The 21,404-nt window shown below is 46.8% G+C and overlaps 1 pseudogene across 1 annotated transcript in view; it reads right to left on the bottom strand.

The window, feature by feature from the left end:
• The window catches only part of LOC311228151 (receptor-type tyrosine-protein phosphatase-like N), a 159,506-nt pseudogene that overhangs the window by 17,400 nt on the left and 120,702 nt on the right, over nucleotides 1–21,404 (bottom strand). The window contains exons 7-12 of the transcript in view: nucleotides 15,003–15,158; nucleotides 13,521–13,646; nucleotides 12,161–12,225; nucleotides 4,564–4,847; nucleotides 4,362–4,448; nucleotides 3,540–3,619 (exon numbers count right to left, since the gene is read on the bottom strand). The product of the transcript in view is annotated as a receptor-type tyrosine-protein phosphatase-like N (transcript). The remainder of the gene's footprint in view (nucleotides 1–3,539; nucleotides 3,620–4,361; nucleotides 4,449–4,563; nucleotides 4,848–12,160; nucleotides 12,226–13,520; nucleotides 13,647–15,002; nucleotides 15,159–21,404) is intronic.

Below are 21,404 nucleotides of genomic sequence, written 5' to 3'. Positions count from 1 at the left end.
TGACGACATGTCATTTGCATAAATTAGGAACAGTAGCGGACCTAGTATGCTTCCTTGTGGAACACCACAGTTTACTGTGAGGGGGGGGGATAGGGTACCGTTTACCTCCACCATCTGCTCTCTCCCCTCCAGGTAGGATTGCATCCAGCTCACTGATAGACTATCAAAACCAATTGCTTTTAGCTTGTCAATCAGAATGGTGTGATTGACAGTGTCGAAGGCCTTTTGTAGGTCCAGCATGACCATGCCGCAGTATTTGCCCGCGTCCACCTCTTGTTTGATGTGGTCGTTTAAATAGAGAAGGCATGTGTCAGTGGAGTGGGATGTTCTGAAGCCAGATTGGAATTCGTAGATTAGATTTTTTTCCGCAAGGTATTTTTCGACCTGTTCGTATACAATTTTTTCCATGACTTTCGAGATGGAGGTAAGGATAGAAATAGGGCGGTAGTTGCCTCGGTCTAATTTACTGCCTTTTTTGTGCAGAGGGGTCACTCTCGCAATTTTGAAGTCCTTGGGGACGTGTCCCTGTTTTATAGAGAGGTTTATTATGTGTGTGATGACTGGGGTGATGGCGGCTGCTGAGTCTCTGAGGAATTTGGAGGGGATGTTGTCATGGCCAGTGGCCTTGTTAGGTTGGAGGGCGCTCAGTTTTTTGAGTACCTCATCTGTTGTTACCATTTCCAGTTTGAAGTCGTCTTTGTGGACCCCTAGGTTTTTGTAGTAAGCTACTATGTGTTCTACCCCATAATGCCCTGAGTGGGAGGGTAGTTTGTTTACCAGTGTTGTGGCTATGTTTGTGAAGAAACTATTTAAGTAATTGGCTACATCCAGCTTTTCTGTGATGAGCGTGTTGTCCGTCTTTATGTTTATGTTTGAGAATCTGGTTTTAAGTTTTTTACTGCAGCCTAGTTGGTTATTGAGTAATTTCCAAAGTTCACGCGGTTTGTTTTTGTTTTCCTCGGTTTTGTCATTGATGAATTTTTTCTTTGCTGTTTTGATCATGGAGTTTACATCATTTCTTAGTCTGTTTCTTTGCAGTTTGAGTTCAGTCACGTGGGCTTGGAGTTCACTGCTCGTGCTTATGTTAAGCTTTGACTGACTTTTACGAAACTCAGAGCATTTTTTGTCTCTGGTTTTCATAGCGGTCAGTATTTCAGCGTGCATCCACGGCTCAGCGCGATTTTTTACCCTGGTGGTTCTTAGGGGGGCCATGTTGTTTAGTATCGTTGAAAATTTGGTTTTGAAGCCAAGCCATGTTTCTTCAACCAGTGTACCATTGAGCTCATCTGACCAGTCCAGACCCTCCAGTTCAAGGTTAAAGGCCTCGCTAGAGTAGGTTTTTAGGTCTCTAGATGTGACTGTTTTGTGACAGCCAGCCTTTTGTTTTAGCTTTTTGCGGGTACAGAATATCATATAATGATCACTTAACCCGCATGCTATAACCCCTTTATTGGCGATCTTGGACTTGTCAGAGGTCAGGATGAGGTCAATGGTAGTCTGAGTTGACTCACACACACGTGTGGGTTGTGTGATTAGTTGGCTGAGGCCGTGCAGATCACAAAACCTATTGTAGGATTTGAAGACGGGTGCATCTTTTTGTTGCATATCCGTGTTCCAATCCCCAATAAGAATCATTTCTGTATCCTCAACTCCAGCTAAGCACTCATCCAACACGTCATAAAAGCCATTTTGGTCTGGCGGTCTGTAAATTGTGCCGACTAGAACAGATTTAGCCCTTTCAAATAGAATTTCTACAAAAACAGTTTCACCCTGAACAATAGATATAGGACTTTGAATGGGCCATGGTAATGTCAATTTAGCAATACAATTTAAAAAGTTATAGCCCTGCAAAGAAGGGGAACTTCTCCATGTTAAATAGGGCTGGCGAGGGATGGTAAATTATGAATTTAACCCCGGCGATCAAAGTGTTATAAAACATATATTAACAGTACATTTGGTTACATTATCGTTTAAAGATCCCTCCACTCAAAAATATGTTTTTATATGGTTAAATGGATAGCTGTGATTTGGGAACCCTTCTCTGTACCTCCCTGAGATCTGAGTTGCTTGTGTGATGTCACTAATAGATTGAACCTATCACGGTCCAATATGTGGTAACTTGACACCTTTTGCTTCAGCTACACAGAAAACTGAGTAGTTATCGACATATCTTGAAAGAATATACGCTGTCGACTGGGAACTCCTAGTTGCATATTCATAGATCCTTACAATTTGGTGTAAAACATATTTATACACACAACATTTTTAACCCCTTAACCTCTTAAGCCCGGAGCCTATTTTCTGAAAATCCGCCTAAAATATATACCTAAGTAAATGGAATATTGCTCCACTTCTACAAGGTCCATTTGCATATTCTTGGTATCTAGGGACATCTACGGACCTCAGTGAATGTATTCCCAGTGTCAGAAATATTGTGTCTATTACTAGGCTGGCTTAAATTGTAATGAAACAAAGGAGAATATGAATTATGATTTTTCTTTGCATCTTTGACAGTGAATAACACCATGCTAAAATAATGACCAAACATTAAAAACTGCCACTGATCTCGTTCAGTACCTTCTTGAGATCATGTGTACAAAAAATCTAAGAAAATGAATAAAGAAAAGATGATTAAACAGAAGGTTCTGTAGATACAGTACTGAATTCTCCCATCCGGACCAATGCAATTTGAAATATATATATAGAATATAGAATAGCAGGCTTATAAATTACCTTATTATAGCCAATTCACACATATATATATATATATATATATATATATATATATATATATATATATATATATATACATATATTATCTTTCAAATGCCTGAGTTAAATTTGGATTTAGTATCACCAGGCGTGCATAAGAACAGATAATGAAATCTACTGTAATCTACTGTACTTTTTTATTTTCACCACAGTGCAACCGTTTTGAAACTAATTTCAGATCGAATTGTTGCTACATGCTAACATAATAATAATAATAATAATAATTATGATAATATACATTATACATGCTGTTGTGACATGGTTATGATGTTTATACTTGAATACGTTTGAAATAAAAATCGCTACTTTTATACAACAGTCTGGAAAATATTGATTTATGACCAGATGTCATTTCGGGACCGGTACCAGTCCCGTCGGGTGGAAGAGGTTAACCACTTAAGCATTGGATGGCCCGACGACGATTCGATTGTCACCCGTGCTTCCAGTCTCGAGTTACAAGACGAAACATCCGACGAGCATCATTTGACAAGCCATTCTGACAAGTGACCACGTCCGGTTTGGTTGGGTCCTGAACGGACCAGTCACTGCTGATGGCAAAAATATTGACCACCATATATCTCTGTCTGTGTGTATGTGTGTGTGTGTATATCTGTGTGTGCGTGTGTGTGTGTATATATGTGCATGTGTGTGTGTGTGTGCGTGTATGTGTGTGTGTGTGTGTGTGTGTGTGTGTGTGTGTGTGTGTGTATGTGTGTGTGTGTGTGTGTGTGTGTGTGTGTGTGTGTGTGTGTGTGTGTGTGTCTCACCAGCTTTAAGAGCTACCTCGGCTGCAGTCACGTTGTGTTCATTCTGACGGATCCGGAAGGTCAGAGCAGGACCTACGATACTGAAACACACCATGACCTTGTTATAGAGGTCAGAGCAGGACCTACGATACTGAAACACACCATGACCTTGTTATAGAGGTCAGAGCAGGACCTACGATACTGAAACACACCATGTGACCTTGTTATAGAGGTGAGATAAAACCACAACAACAAATCGAAGCCAACACGACCTGGATACCTTTTCAAACGGGTTCTGTTGCCAGGGAAACAGCTGTCAGACACATAATGTTTATGAAAATCTGTAAACATACTGTACATACTTGTACACTAGGGCTGCACGATTTGGTGAAAGAGTGCAATTGTGATTATTGTGGTCAATAATAATAATAATAATAAATAAATGGTGTCATGAGTCTACTTGCTTGGTTATCAAGGAGAATGCAGAGATTACTGATAGTTTTGAAATTTATTTCTCAACTTAAACATACAAACTTATCCACATGTGACTTTTATACAGGGTTGTTAATATTAACCCATTTTCCAATGAATTTTTTATCTTAACAATGAATCTTTTCCTAACCGTTTTGTGACTGCAGCATTTGCTACGTTATGTGTGCAAATATAATGTTTATACGCATAATATACAGCTCTTTAACGGCTCGGATTTGGACATTTAATGGGAGAAGTTGCAGGCTTTCATTCACATGCATTTAGCACACACACACACACACACACACACACACACACACACACACACACACATGCACACGCACACACACACACACACACACAGACTGTTACCTGATGTTGATGAAGCTACTGATTGTCAGGTGTATTCTGTCAGCCAAGAGCTCCAACAGTTTCACTCCATCATGCAGACTGAGAGGACTGTTAGGAAGAAATATCATCATCATCATCATCATCATCATCATCATCATCATCATCATCATCATCATCATCAGTGAAACCATTGAGAACGTCCCCCTCCCTCCCTGGTCCTGACCTCTGGGTGGTGACTATATATCCATACTCTTCTTTGCCTATTGTCCCGTCATCCAGCAGAGGGCCCCGCTCCCCCAGGCCCTGGCCGGGCTCAGCGTGGGGGGCCAGGGAGGCGGAGGGGGGTCGGCTGGAGCCAGGGGCCGGAGCCAGGGCTGGGGCCGAGGGGGCCATGGGAGGGGCGCTGGGAGGGGCCGCGGGAGGGGCACTGGGGGGGCGCGGGAGGGGGCCAGGGGCAGCCTTCTCTGGCTTACTGGACACTCGCTCAGATTTTGGCAGCTTGGTCTGCTGAAGGAACCACAGGAAAATCATCAGGCAAATATGATTATGACAGCGTCTCTAAAACTAAAGGTTCTTAAACTGGTTTTCCTTGTCTTCACTGAGGGTCCAGGGTCAGCGGGTGTTGCTCTGCTGTAATGTAGGTCTGTACATGGAACTGTGATTAACTATAGAGATAAACTTGACTTGTCTGGGTCAGAGTTATAGCTGTAGCTCTAGAGACCAATTGGTCCTGTCTTGGTCTCAGGCGGGATAGACTTGGTCTTGTCTTGGTCTAGTCTGGTCTGGGATGGTTTGCGATGGGTCTTGGTCTGCAATGTGTCTTGGTCTTATTTTGGTGTCGTCAGGGCCGGATTAACGACCGGGCCGTCCGGGCCGCGGCCCGTGGGCCTCTAGTGACGAGGGGCTTCCAAAAAAATTAAAAATTAAATAAAAATAAAAATTTTTATTTACATTTTTTTGGAGGCCCCTCGTCACTAGAGGCCCCAGCATTTTTTTTTTAAATGTTTAACTTTAATTTTTAATTTGTTTGGAGGCCCCTCGTCACTAGAGGCCCCAAATATATTTTTTTTTAAATTTTTTTTACCTTTTTTTTTTGAGGCCCCTCGTCACTCGAGGCCTTTTGGTGCCCCTCGTCACTAGAGGCCCCAAATCCCAAATATTTGTTTATTTTTTTTTTACTTTTATTTTAAAAATGTTTGGAGGCCCCTCGTCACTAGAGGCCCCACATTTTATTACATTTTTTTTCTTATTTTGGAGATCGATGTCATACTGTGACACTGAAATTAAAACATATTTCATCAACTAAAATATTTAGTCAACAAAAATATTTCATCAACTAAAATAAACAGTACGTCACACCCTGCCGTCTGCAAGTGGCTAATCTTGAGTCTTTTTTTCTCCTCTTCATAAGAGTTTGAGGTTTTCCGTTTGAGGTAAAAACAGCAATAAAAAGAAATCTCCACATCCCAGCTGTTACGTTCTGGACACCGACTGAGGTCGGTGACCACCCACATTCCTGGCATATGTCACTGGGCTTGTCACCTGTCCTTTCCCTGTCAATTAGTGCTGTCACTTAGGGGTGGTTCCTGATTGGCTGTCACGGGGGTGTGTGTGGAATGTTGGTATTTGGTGTCTATGTAACCTACCTGTCTTCTGCTTGTTCATTGTCAGGTCTTCACTAATTGCGTTCGGGGAAAACGCGGACGGTTCAACTCTGGACCTCCAATAAGCTCCTATTTACCTTATTTCCTGCCTGTGCTATTTAGCATTTATCTCTCTTAGAAATTACTCTTGTGTTCTTACTATTAAAGTCGAACCTGTTCAAGAGTAAACACTCTCCGTCTCTGTGATTGCCTTCACCCATTGGAACTCACCTACCTCCATTCTTGACAGAAGACCTGACCATCAGAGTTCCATGGAGGCAATCATGGAGATGCTCCAGGCGCAGAGGGCGGCCCAGGAGCGGATGGAAGAACATCAACAGCTGGTCAGCGCCGAGTTAGTCCGACTCAACGGGATCGTCGGCTCATCCCAAGCGGTGGCGCAGTCGGCGTTGGCCACAGCCCGACAAGCCCAAGAAGGAGTGGCTGGAGTTCAGTCGGCGACGGGAGAAGCAGCGGTCCACGCAGAGGAGAGTCGGGGGGTGTTCGGGGTCCAGGAACGGTCCCACGAGCCACGACTGCAGGCGCCCGCTCGCTATGATGGATCACCGGATGGATGTCGGGAATTCATCACCCAGTGTCTACTCGTTTTCCGGCTGCAACCACGATCATTTCCATCGGAGATAGCACAGGTAGCGTATATTATCACGCTACTCACCGGTCAAGCTCTCTCCTGGGCTACGGCGGAATTAGAGGCGGGAGCGATAATCTGCGACAGTCTGGACGCCTTTACCCGGGAGTTGAGAAGAGTATTCGATACTTCCCGGGTACTCTCGATCTTCGAGGCTGGCGGTCGTCTTCTCGACTGCCGGCAGGGCCTCCGCACGGTCGCAGCTTACGCTATCAATTTTCGGATCTTGGCTCGGGAGACAGCTTGGTCGGAGAACGTCTGCGTGGTTCTGTTCGTCAGGGGACTCTCAGCGCGGATGCGAGATGCGCTCTCCGCGCGTGAGATCCCCGAGCAGCTGGAAGTGCTGATCAACACCGCCATCAAGATGGACAATCGGCACCAGGAGAGGGAGAAGGAGCGTGTCAACAACACCCAGGTATGTTTTCCTTCTTCTCCTGGTGTTGATACATCCATGCATTATACGAGTGGGCCACTGGGTGATGAATCCATGCAGCTTGGAGCGCTGTCGCTCTCGGGCGACGAGAGGCAGCGCTTCATCAAAGAGCGATGCTGTTTCCGGTGCGGTCGCACCGGTCACCGCTTCGGCAGCTGTCGGGTCCAGGCTGTATCAGCTCGGCGCCAGTCGGGAATAGAAGGTGCGCCGTCAGGCTTCGAGAAAGCGCCAGCAGGTGGGCTCATTCCTGCCAAGCCCACTGATTCACGTACATTTTTTGAGGTGGCGATCAACTGTGGGGGTGACATTAGGGGAACTAAGGCTCTCATTGACTCAGGGGCGGCGGGCAATTTTATTCACGTGGGATTGGTGAAGGAGTGGGGAACCCCAGTGGAGGATTTAGGGGTTCCCTTACCGGTTTATGCCCTGGACGGTCGGCCCCTGGGCAGTGGGAGCGTCACCCAGCGCACGGTTCCATTACACATCCGGGTGGCGGGTGGGGAGTGGGAATGGGTTACATTTTTTGTCATCTTTTCCCCCTATTCTGTCATGGTGTTGGGTCATCCCTGGTTGTCGTCACGTGTTCATATTATTAATTGGAGCACGGGCGAACTCTCAACGGCGGCCGACGTCAAGTCGATCGTCAGCGGGAGTTTGCCCAAACCCTTGTCTTCCCCCCCCTCTTCCCTTTTGTCTCCTCCCTCTTTCTCCAGGATAGTGGGGAGCATGGCAGATTCTGATCTACCCTCTAATCCCGATTTGATAGGGGTGCCTGAGATCTATTGGGACCTGGCGGACGTTTTTAGCAAAACGCGTGCTAAAGCACTTCCGCCTCATAGATCATACGACTGTTCCATTAATCTTCTACCCGGTACCTCCCCGCCTCGCGGGCGAATGTTCTCTCTCTCACGCCCCGAAACCTTGGCCATGAACACCTACATAGAGGAGGCATTGCTTGCGGGGCACATACGCCCGTCCACTTCCCCTGCCGGCGCTGGCTTCTTCTTTGTTGATAAGAAAGATGGGGATCAGCGCCCGTGCATTGATTATAGGGGATTGAATGACGTTTCCATCAAGAACCGATATCCTTTACCTCTCATGGACACGGCCTTTGAGTGCTTACAGGGGGCACAGTTCTTTTCTAAACTTGACTTACGTAATGCATACAATCTGGTCAGGATTAGAGAAGGAGACGAGTGGAAGACTGCATTTAACACACCCAATGGGCACTATGAGTATTTGGTCATGCCCTTTGGTTTGGCTAATGCTCCGGCAGTCTTCCAAGCCCTAGTTAACGACGTGCTGCGAGACTTGATTGGGGTGTCGGTGTTTGTTTACTTAGATGATATTCTGATTTTTTCTCGCGATATGGTGCAACACCAACTGCACGTTTGGGAGGTGCTAGACCGTCTCCTCAAGCATCAACTATTCGTTAAGGCTGAGAAGTGTGTGTTTCACACTGACACCGTGTCCTTCCTGGGCTTTGTGTTGACAAAGGGCGATCTGCGCATGGATCCAGCCAAGGTGAGTGCAGTTTTGGACTGGCCACGGCCTTCGTCGCTCAAGGGGTTACAACGGTTTTTGGGCTTTGCAAATTTTTACAGGCGCTTTATTCGCAACTTTAGCGCCTTAGCCAATCCATTAACAGCTCTCACTAAGTCCTCTCTCCCTGGCTTTGAATGGTCGCCTAGGGCAGAGTCGGCCTTCTGCGATCTTAAACGTCGATTTACATCCGCTCCTGTATTGATCCGCCATGACGCAGAGGTTCCGTTCATTGTGGAGGTGGATGCCTCTGACATCGCGGTGGGGGGGGTGCTCTCTCAGAGATGCTTAAAGGATGGGAAAGTGCACCCGTGTGCTTTTTTCTCTCACCGTCTGTCACCAGCCGAGCGTAATTACGACGTGGGTAATCGGGAGTTATTGGCGATCAAATTGGCACTGGAGGAGTGGAGACATTGGTTAGAGGGGGCGACACATCCTTTCATTGTTTGGACTGATCATAAGAACTTGGCTTACATCCAAGGGGCTAAACGCCTTAACGCTCGCCAGGCCAGGTGGACGTTGTTCTTCACACGATTTCGATTTACCATCTCCTATAGACCCGGCTCCAAGAATATCAAACCTGACGCTTTGTCGCGCCAGTTTGATCTTCCTGGTCGGGAGGAGCAGCCCCATCCCATTATTCCACCGGCCTTGATTTTGGCACCCGTGTCTTGGGGCATAGAGAGGGTGGTAAGGTCGGCGCTAACGCGGGAGCCCGATCCGGGTGGGGGTCCTCCGGGACGGTCGTATGTTCCCAAGGTGGCGCGCTCACGCTTGCTACAGTGGGCACATGCGTCATCCCTCACCAGCCACCCAGGGGCAACCAGGACCCTGGAATTTATCCGTAGGAGGTTCTGGTGGCCGACAGTGGAGGGGGATACGCGTTCCTTTGTGGCGGCCTGTCCGGTGTGCGCACGTAGTAAGACCTCTCGACGGGCACCGGCGGGTCTCCTCCGACCACTTCCTATTCCTAAACGACCCTGGTCACACATATCTCTGGACTTTATTTCTGGTCTTCCCCTTTTGGACGGGTTCACCACCATTTTGGTGGTGGTGGATCGGTTCTCTAAGGCGGCTCACTTTGTCCCTCTCCCCAAGCTTCCATCGGCCCGGGAGACTGCTGATTTAGTTATACAGCATGTCTTTCGGGTCCACGGGCTGCCAGTGGATATAGTGTCGGACCGGGGTCCTCAGTTCGCCTCCAGGTTCTGGAAGGCGTTTGCCGCCGGCCTCTGCGCCTCTGTCAGTCTGTCGTCTGGGTTCCATCCGCAGTCGAACGGGCAGACGGAGCGGGTCAACCAGGATTTGGAGGGGGTCTTGAGATGGTAGTCCGGCAACGTGGAGTAGGAGGTTGGCTTGGGCTGAGTACGCGCATAATACCCTTCTCTCCTCTTCTACCGGTATGTCTCCCTTTCAGTGCCAGTATGGTTTTCAACCTCCTCTGTTTCCCGAGCAGAAGCAGGAGGCGGAGGTGCCCTCGGCCCAGGCACATGTGGCTCGCTGTCGCAGGACGTGGAAACAGGTTCGAAAGGCGCTACAGAAGGTTTCGGTTAGTACCCAACGGCAAGCTAACCGTAAGCGTCGTCCGGCTCCAGTTTACCGTCCAGGGCAGCGGGTTTGGCTTTCCACCCGGGATCTCCCTCTCCGGGTGGAATCCAAGAAGCTGGCTCCTCGCTTTATAGGACCATTTAAAGTGATTCATCGGGTTAATCCAGTGGCTTACAAGCTACGACTTCCGAGCTCTATGAGGGTTCATCTGACGTTTCATGTGTCCCTGTTGAAGCCATTCCTCTCATCGCCCTTGGCCCCGCCACTGCCTGTGATTCCTCCGCCCCGGTTTATTGGCGGTCAACCTATTTACACGGTGCAGAGGATACTGGGTTGTAGGCGGAGGGGTAGGGGGTTTCAGTTCTTGGTGTATTGGGAGGGGTACCGGATAGAAGAGCATTCTTGGGTGCCTCAAAGGGATATTTTAGATCCCAGCCTGATCGTTGATTTCCGGCGGCTGAATCCCGAGGCCCCTAGGTGAACGTCTGGTGCCGTTCGTCGGGGGAGGGTACTGTTACGTTCTGGACACCGACTGAGGTCAGTGACCACCCACATTCCTGGCATATGTCACTGGGCTTGTCACCTGTCCTTTCCCTGTCAATTAGTGCTGTCACTTAGGGGTGGTTCCTGATTGGCTGTCACGGGGGTGTGTGTGGAATGTTGGTATTTGGTGTCTATGTAACTTACCTGTCTTCTGCTTGTTCATTGTCAGGTCTTCACTAATTGCGTTCGGGGAAAACGCGGACGGTTCAACTCTGGACCTCCAATAAGCTCCTATTTACCTTATTTCCTGCCTGTGCTATTTAGCATTTATCTCTCTTAGAAATTACTCTTGTGTTCTTACTATTAAAGTCGAACCTGTTCAAGAGTAAACACTCTCCGTCTCTGTGATTGCCTTCACCCATTGGAACTCACCTACCTCCATTCTTGACACCCAGCCCCGACGCCTGAATACTTTTACCAACGTATTTCCAGTTCCACGTTCGCGTTCTGCGGTCTGATTGGCCACTGATGTTTCTGGTAGCGCCAATCATGTGACGCCTCTTTCTTTCACCGGTTAAGCTTAGGCACTCTTTCGAAGTTGGCTAAGGTTAGAGTTTGTCTTAGAGCAGGGCGATAGAACACCAGCCCTGATTCCATACTCTAACCCTAAGAAACGTCAGTGGCTAATCAGATCGCACCAGAAACATCAGTGGCCAATCAGATCGCAGAACGCGAAGGCGGAACTGGAAATCCATTGGTAAAAGAATAGACGCAGCCCCGACACGAATGAGGCAGATTGGGATCATTATTCATGACAGACAGCAGAGACCCGCCGGTGCTGATAGCGGATATCATCGAGCTCCCCCTAGTGACTAGGGGCCTCCACTACACACTAGTAAAAAAGATTTAAGAAATACGAAAAAAAAAAAATATATATAATCAGATCCTCATCCAGCGTTTACTTTCACAGCATCTATAGTGACTACTAGTATCATCTCATCTCTTCTCTAAATGTGTATTGCAAATAAAAATATGATTGATTGTTTGATAATGAGGGGTGAGAGACGTTGAGTCTACGTGACACTGACGTCCAGGTCCAGGGGTCACTGTCAGGTCAGGTCAGGTGACCACTGACCGCGAGAATTGCACTTGCAAGTTGATCAAGTAGGCTAAGACTCGAGTAGTACTGTATGATCATATGAGACTCAAAAAACATGGATAAAAAAGTTAAACGGTGGGAAAGCGGAGCTGCTAAGTTAAAATATAAACAGGAAAGGGACAGAAAGAGCGCGTTACTTCGGCAAAGCATACCGACTATCTCTACTTTTTTCACCCCGTCAGGTAAGGAGGAGGATAGCCCCCTGGCTAGCACTAGTAGTAGCAGCAACGTTAAAAAGGCTGAGCCAAGCGCCGCGGGCAGAGAGGACGAGAATGCTAACGTTATTATTATTGATGCTAGCAACAGAGAAGAGGCAGCGGCAGCCTCTAGTTCAGCCGGCCCACCACCACCAGTGGCTGCCACCTGTTCGTATACGCCCGCCGCATCTCCACAGCCCAGCCCCAACACCAACACGAATGACTCTGACTCTGAGGCACAGAGAATCTCCACAAGAATCTGGCCTGGGGGCCTCTGAATTCTTAATCTGGCCTTGGGTGTCGTAGAATGGGTCTTATTTTGGTGTCATGTGAGATGAGTCTAGGTGTTTTTGTAGTGTTAGTCTCCTTGGATTAAGATACCTGTCAGTCACTTTGCATGGAAACTGTGTCTCCAATCCTATGTTTTGAATTTTTGTGGCAGTGTTACACCTTTGCTTAAGGGGGACATATCGTGAAAATAGCCTTTGCCTGTGTTTTTCATTGTTCAATTGATCAACTAGTGGTCAAAAACGAATTTAAACTCCTTTAAATTTGGATGACTGATTAAACAGCAACCTACCCCTTTAAGATTGATGAGATCTTTCTCATATGGATCTGAAAGGTAAGAAGAAACATTATGTAGACACCAAGGTTATTATAGTACATACTAAAACTAAACTAAAAACTATAACTAGGAGTGTAAGAACATTTTAGTTAAAGGTGCTATAAATAACATTCAGCCACTAGATGTCACACTAGAGCACCAGCATGCCATTTATCCAATTAGGTGCCTTCCACGTGGGGAAATGGGAAGTAGGGAGGGGATACATGCCTGCAACATGTAAACAACAACATTCATTTTGGACTTGCAAAAGAATTATCAATCATTTTTGAAAAGCAATATCTTTATTCTGCACCTTTCTAAAAGCTCTGTGGATGTATTATTATTGTATGTTAAAAAAAATTAATGTTATTTATTACTCTACATAGAAATATTATCTATAGCACCTTTAACTGAAGACATTTCTTTTTATTTGAATGAATTTAAACTATTGTGTACATACAAAACAAACACAAATTAAATTAAATAAAAATAGAGAAAATGTCTTTAGTTTTAGTTTGTGTCAATTGAATACAATTTGTCAAGGCATAATGTTCATTGAGAGTGACTCAATTACCTTCACAAAGTGATGCTTTTGTGTTACACAATACCTATTCTCAACTTATTCAATCTTGCACCTGACAAATACCACCCATATTATAATAATATATATAATAAACTAAAACTAAAAACTACAACTAAACTGAAACTATCAAACCCAGTCTGGAAACCAACTGAAACTAAACTGAAAACAAAAACTTTAAATGAAATAAAAGCGAATGAAAAATACAAAACTATAATAATCCTGGTACAGGCAGGCTATACTTCAATACTTATTAGATTCACAATAAAAGAATGACTCACTAAAGTTTGTCAAGGCTGACCTCCATACCTACATGAGGACCAGACCTGCACCGGGACTGACCTGTGTTGTCCTCAGCCTGGATCAGCTGCAGGATCAGAGCCAGTCTGTAGAGCTGCTGAGCGCTCAGCTCTCTGGGGTTCACTCCATTCCTCTCCAACACCTCTGACATCCTCTGAAGCAGGCCGTCTGAGAAAACGGCATGAATACGTCATCCATAATATCATCAATACAGTATATAATCCATATATCCTCGATACATCATGCATTTCAATTCAGTAGAGGCCCTGCATGGAATGTTTGTGTAGTTGTCATTATACAACGGCATGCAAATTTCTCGATTCTGATTGGCTGAAACAGTCAATTTACACGTATGTATCTGTCACAATTCTACGTTCTTGGTCCCAGGACCCGCCCACAACCGAATCACTATCACTCCGCGTGCGACTTAAAAAAAAAACAAGATGGCGGACAATAATCTTTACAAATGGATATGTTGATAGCGTCATAACGACTAAATAAAAACCGATTCTGTCACGGCGAATGTCTTAGTCTCTTACACAATGTTGGATTGTGTAATCTATGGGTCATGAGTCATTGTGGAACAAAAGAAAAATCGCGGATTGATTGATCGATTATTTGCAATTTTATTTAATTTTTTTTCTTCCTTGCCCTGACTGCAGAGCTCACTCTCTACACTGTCTACACATTTTCAATCAATCAATCAATCAATCAATCAATCAATCAATCAATCATTCCAATAACAACCGCTAACTTCATAATTAAAAACTAAAGAAAAGTTGGATGTGTTAGTTGGTTGGATGTCTTAGTTGAAAGACAGATGGATGTGTTAGTTGGTTGGATGTCTTAGTTACAAGACAGTTGGATGTGTTAGTTGGTTGGATGTCTTAGTTGAAAGACAGTTGGATGTGTTAGTTGGTTGGATGTCTTAGTTGAAAGACAGTTGGATGTGTTAGTTGGTTGGATGTCTTAGTTGAAAGACAGTTGGATGTGTTAGTTGGTTGGATGCACTTCCGAGCTGCTTCCACATGGAGGCAATTTCTCTTTTTTATTGTTGTGGGAACTACTTTTTGTGGCGGATGTTTTTTTCAATAAATCTTCCATTAATGTGTGTTTATTGTATAGCAATAAGGTTGGATGGATGTGGCAGTTGTATAAAAGCATTACACCACTTGCAGTCGTGATTTGTGAAAAATAAACCATGCCTAGGGGGGTCTAACGACCACCCCTAGGCATGGTTTATTTTTCACAAACCACTCCTGCGCGTGATGTAATGCTTAATTATTCCAACATGGCTGTCTGTAACTCTGGTAACCACTTTGAAATGCGCACGCGCGCACAGTCGCACACACACACACACACACGCGCGCGCACGCGCACACACACACACACACACACACACACACACACACACACACACACACACACACACACACACACACACACACACACACACACACACACACACACACACACATACTCACTCACACACACAGGCTGACACACACTCACCCTGTCTCTCACCGTTGACGCCAGCTATACTGCTGTAGTCCTGTGGAGGCTTCTGCTGTGGTGGCGGTGGTGGCTGTCTGGCTGCAGTACCCAGTCTCTCCTCCAGGGTGTAGTCTTCCACATAGTCTACAGGCAGATCCACCGCCAGGTCCTCATAGTAGGGCAAACCTGAGAAGAGGACAATCCTTATCACTTAGCCCTAGTCCTTTGCCCGGGACCAACTCCAGTTCTAATGCCAGTACCTTGGTCAAGGGCAATGGCAGGAGTATGTACCTACTGTAGCATGCATGTCTTTTATGGTGTTGGGGAAACCAGAGTACCATACTATGCGACTATGATAAATTACAGGTAATCTCTCAGTGGTGTGCGTGGGCTGAACAAACAACATGCAGCCCTTTGCACAAGTTATATTATGGGAAGGGGGTGAACTTGGAGTTAGTGGTTGAAGTAACGAAGGTCCCGTACCGAAACGGTTTGATACGAATATGTGTACCGTTACACCCCTACTAACAACTATTAACCACAGCTAACCACTGCTAAACACTATTAACCACTGATAACCAAAAGCTAACCACTGCTAAACATTATTAACCACTGCTAACCATTATTAACCACTGCTAACCATTATTAACCACTGCTAACCATTATTAACAGTAGGTTATGAATATAACCGTGTTCTATGAGTATAGTGACGCTCAGCGTCTACTGCACATATCTCACTCCAGTACATATGCACTGAATAAAAACTCACAATGTACCTTTACATACCAACATCCGTCTGGCCACACCCCCATCTGCTACCTATATAAGCAGGGGTGTGGCCACACACTCATCTCCTTCTCAATCTTTCACCACAAGGCAAGATCAAGGGCCGCAGTGGCGTCTAGACGCTGAGCGTCACTATACTCATAGAACACGGTTATATTCATAACCTACTGTTCTATGTCGTATAAGCTTCCGCTCAGCGTCTACTGCACAACGGGAGCTGAGCGGGAGCTGATGCTCGACAAATGTACCCCACTGAGGCCCCCCACAACCATCAGAACCGGGGAGGACCGAGCCCCCCGACCCTCCCTAATGGAGGGATACTCTCCCTATTGGAGGACGGGAGGGAGACGGATCCGACTGTGCGAAGAGGAACTCGAGCAACTCAACGCACAGGGTGAGCAGACCGTGGCTTGACCCCACGACTACGCACGCGCACAACCCGCATGCCACCAGGGAACGAACGGAAGGAACAAACCTCATTACCGCCCCCAAAATCATGGGGTCAAGAGCAAAGCTCAACCCCGTGGCAAGGCCGTAGCAGCGGAGCGCAAAGGAAGACCCAGACCCAGAAGGGACTGGATCCCCCCGGAAAAAAGGGGCCCGGAGAGGCCAATGACGCCACAGCATCAAGACCTCACCAGGCGGTCACTAGTGACACCGCCCCCCACATCGCCAGCGTATTCGGACAGGGCCCATCCAAGAGCAGGCCCTTCTCCCCACCAGCACGCCGCCTGGCTCACTGACCCTGGCATACTCAGGCAGTCAGCATGGCTGTAACTCGAAGCACTCAAGAGGCTACACTACAGCGGGAGCAGGCAGCGCACCGGGGAGACGACCTCCAGAAGAGGCCGATCCCTCAATCCAGGCAGCAGGCACTTGACCCGAGCCTGGACCACTGCGGACGAGACAGGCGCCAAAGGGGTCAACTGAAAACAGCACCCCGGCGGAAGGGGCGTATGCTGGCATTGTTGAGCACCATGTCAAAGCCTACACCAAAAAATCCCCGACGCTCTAGAGGGGCCGAGGCAGAGAAGGCTGACACGATTGGCAGACGTCATGAACGTACAGGGGCACACTCAACCGGGTAACCCGGGAATTGACTCCGCTCTAACACACCAGGGAATCAACCACCCTCTTGGTTCAACATGCGGTGGTTGTTCCTATAACCCCTCAGGAAAAAACTCCAAAACACACCTGCGGGTATACACTGGCTATACCGCAGTACAAGTGTTTTAGTTTTCAAAAAGGGGTTATCCCAGGCCTACGGGTCGACGAAAACAACTTCGGACCAGGCCCGGCGGACCGGGACGTACACAGGGATGCCAGAGGAGTACTATATAAAAAACCACCTCAACAGCCCCCTCTCAGCCATGCGTAAGCGGGAGAAGAGAAGGTATCAAACCCTGTGACAACCGGGCCGACCCGGCATTTTTCCCCCTGAAAAAAGCACAAGTCCCTCAGGGTACCAGAACAGCAGATCTGCGTCCCCGGCGGACAACGGGTTAACTGACCTGGACCAGCGTGACCAGAACCAGTCCCGTGCCCTAATCACGCCGACATCCCCAACTCTAGGAGGGGGGGTAGGTACGCGTGTCGATCTAAAACATTATAGAGGGCGCCACCTAGACGGTCCCGTTCATACCGCGCTCAGTGGCCCACCCCAAGGGCGTGAGACCCCTCTACCTATGCTTTGATCTATTCTGTTAACATCCCCCAGATATGAACGAGAATTCGTCGAGACAACCTAGTAAACTGGCGCTCGAAAGAGACAAACTCCATCCCAGTTGCCCCATAAAAACGCAGTTTTAATGATGAGCAACCAAGGCACACAAGCCTCATGCATGATTCCTATCAGAAACACCCAGGGCCAGCACTATGTACACGTCGAGACCCAAAACACATCAATGGATAGTCTAACAAGACACCAGATACCGTTCCTCCAAGCCGCCTGGGGGAACGACAAGAAGCCGCTTTTTTTATTTGACATTTTTTCAGAAAAAAGAAAAAATAATACGGACATGGGTCCCATGCGACGCGGCTGAGGGAAAACACCACCCCGTCAACCACACTTCATAAGAGGGGACGGTGAGCGACGTACCCCTATGACGGGGGGATACCCATGACTCAACAGACCTGTAAGGCGAGGAGTCAGGGAAACCCTAAACAATACCCCGTCCACCTACTCCAAAAAGGAGAGGACGGGGAACCCCCAGAGAGACTTCCCACGTGAGCTGTATAGATTGAAAAGACATATTGCAGCATTGAGCTATGTAACAATTGGGTTAGGACTCTCCGAGGAGGAGCTATGAACTCCCCGAGGAGAAGACTCCGAACACCAGAGGAGGAGGCTCTGACCCAATACACACATTACCAGTAGGGAGCAGCGCAGAAGAACCACGTCTCTACTGCGTTGCATCACCCACCAAGCTCAATAATCGAATTGAATTGAATCGAATACACATACAACAGAGCAGTGAGCTCTGTGAGGAGGAGGCTCTGAAAACTCCCTGAAACAGAACCATAACATGGAACCTGAACAACTCACGGAAGCCTTACCAATAGAAACGCGCCCAGTGACGTACTCTATGGCAGGGGAATTTCTGCGGTGCACACGCCCAATCTTTCAGGGTGTGGGACCAGGAAACTCCCCCCCCCCCCCCCCTACCCTGTAACGTGCCGAACCAGCAACGTGACAGGAAGGCTGAAGGACAGGGGGTTTTAACCCCTGCCCAAACAGAAAAAGGGGGAGGAAGGGTTTACCAGTTCACCCCTTTACGACCCCTCACCCCTGATACGATGTAATGACAAAGTAGAGCCATGACACCAGTCATAGCATGCTACATGAAGCGTTTAATAGCTTCACATAGCTCATGTGCTAACCTGCTATCTGATTTTTACTAAGGAAAAACACAGAACAGAGAGGGCCCCTTTAAGAGCCCCGGTACCAGACTTACACATGTGCTTCTGTGGGCCAAATCCTAACCCAGTTGTGGATCTCAACGACACACACAACCCTTCATCACAACAAAAAAGGGCAAAAGTACACTCTTACTACAGAGGAACGTCGTTTTTCATAACGAGAGAGACATAAGTCCTCGATTATGTATTGGCCACAGGCCTTGCTAAGCACATATGACAGTGACCAAACAAACTTTTCCTAGGACATTTTTTTTTTCTCAAGCAGAAGCACAACCCCAGCAGTTTAAGCTGAGGGCTACATCGTATCCCCACAAACATAGTGACACAATATATTGTAAACAAAACATGTTTGAGAGGAGGGGGGGAAGCCCCAGGGAAAAACCGGGGGGGTCACCCCTCCCTACCTTACCCTTGATATGACCAGGTTGAACAGATACCCCTGTTAATATGTGAACACGCTGTTCATTGTCATCACAGGCTGAGAGAAGAATTTATTCCTCAATCACATGTCACTAAGCATAGCTTCACAGGTTAATTAACCCACTTAGTCGTGAGTTCAACCACATTACTAACGTTACATGAACACACATGTTCTCATCACAACTAAACCAGTTCATTTTTACACATGTAAAAAACAACGCCGATTTTCTAGGTAGAGAGAAGCTATACCAGTGACAAGACAATTCACACACAACACGCGTCGTATCCTCAATGTATTGCAGCAACACACGTTTTGGAAAACATCGTTATTACAAAACATTTAGAAGGGAAGGAAAGAAGAAGTGTTTAAGTCCGGCAGGACTCTTACCTCCACCCTGAGCGCAGGCCGAGAGGACTGTGAACACTGGTTAACGGGACAGCCGAAGTCGAACCCGGCGTCTCCTGCGTTGGTGACGAGGGCAAATGTCCGCTGCGCCACCCAGCCGCCGTTCTCCATGTTGACGAAGTCCTCGCTGGCAGGGCACCCGGTGTAGGGTCGACTAACATCCTATGTCAAAGATGACGTCGTAGTCAGAGTGTTTAAGGCTTGTTATACTCACAGTAACGTTCAACAGTGTAGCATTAAGCTAACAGCCGCTCCCGACTGATAGCAACAAGCTAACGTTTCCTAGCCTAGTGAACACAACGGGCTAGCGCCGCAGCTAACAGCTGACTGGCTAACAGTAGGTCACACACTAGCACGCAAGCTAAGCAGCTATCACCTGAACTGTACACAACGACATAACAAGCCACACTTCAGACAGGCCGCCGCCTGAATCAGACAGGCGCCGGCCTTCATAAAATTGTCAGCTAACCCCCATAGCATTAGCAGACAACTTCCGCTTGCATAGCAAAACATTACTCACCCAGCCCAGAAAGCAACCAGTTTCTCACAACAGCCGGTGCCTCCTGCAGTCCAGCTGTAGAACCGGAGGTTCAATACCTACCCAGCCGCAGCAAGGAGGACTGCAGGTGGGGAGTAGATCAGCGATGCGAGCCCCTAATACAAAAAAGCCGGTGGAGGTCAGAATGATCATCATCTTCCAGACACCCCAGTGACGAAGACATTATCGCCGTATTTTCTCGAAAATAGTGAGAGAGAAAATAAAATTATAACGTCAACGTATCTCCTTGTTCTTCTGTTTTCCTTTCTTCAGCTAATACTTTCTTTCCCACGTCAAGTGATTGGTATACAGGCACTCTCTTGTGGTGAAATTTGAGAAGGAGATGAGTGTGTGGCCACACCCCTGCTTATATAGGTAGCAGATCGGGGTGTGGCCAGACGGATGTTGGTATGTAAAGGTACATTGTGAGTTTTTATTCAGTGCATATGTACTGGAGTGAGATATGTGCAGTAGACGCTGAGCGGAAGCTTATACGACATAGAACCACTGCTAACCATTATTAACCACTGCTAACCAATACTAACCACTGCTAATCATTATTAACCACTGCTAACCACCAGCAGCCCATGCAGAGGACCTGCGACCCTGACAGAAATCATTGAATTGATTAATATTGGGTTTTAGTTTCACATGGTATAAATACTGAATTTCCTTATTAGTATTGGTTTCAATGGAGAGTTTACTGTTACGTGATACTGTTTGTCTCACTACCACCCCTTCAGTTTTAGTGTCACGTTATCTAAATGCTATTTCAGACAATTTCATTGGTATTAGTTTCAGTTTTAGTGTCACAGTAGTGCAGTGCCCATGACGTGACCGTTCAAAGCGGGCCGATCAATTGGACATAAGCTTTCTCAAGAACCGCTCATTGACACTCAACACTGCACTTACTCCTGGGCAACGCACACACCTGGTGTGAAGTCGACTGGAGGAGCGGTTCTCTGGAAAGTCGAAGGAGAGATAGACTCCTTCCATTTTAGTTTAGCCGTTTCCGAGAACGTCATTGTCATTGATTTTAGTTTTAGTGTTACATGATGTTATTGCATTTCTATATTGTATTTGTATTATGTATTGTACCTCTCGACGTCGGCGTACATTAACACATTCCCTGCCACGCACTTTGAGCATCTTATACCATTCTGTGCCAGCACTGTAAGTCTATGGAGATGTTCACCTTCTTTGCAGGGCTATAACTTTTTAAATTGTATTGCTAAATTGACATTACTATGGCCCATTCAACATCGATTATCTATCGTTCAGTTTAGTGGGATACGATGTAGCCCTCAGCTTAAACTGCTGGGGTTGTGCTTCTGCTTGAGAAAACTATTTTTTTCACTGTCAT

The sequence above is a fragment of the Notolepis coatsorum genome (genome assembly GCF_963971535.1).
Source record: "Notolepis coatsorum genome assembly, chromosome: 5".
NCBI lineage: Eukaryota > Metazoa > Chordata > Actinopteri > Aulopiformes > Paralepididae > Notolepis > Notolepis coatsorum.
Note: the sequence above shows the minus strand (reverse complement) of the source record. Positions and strands in the feature narration are given on the sequence as shown.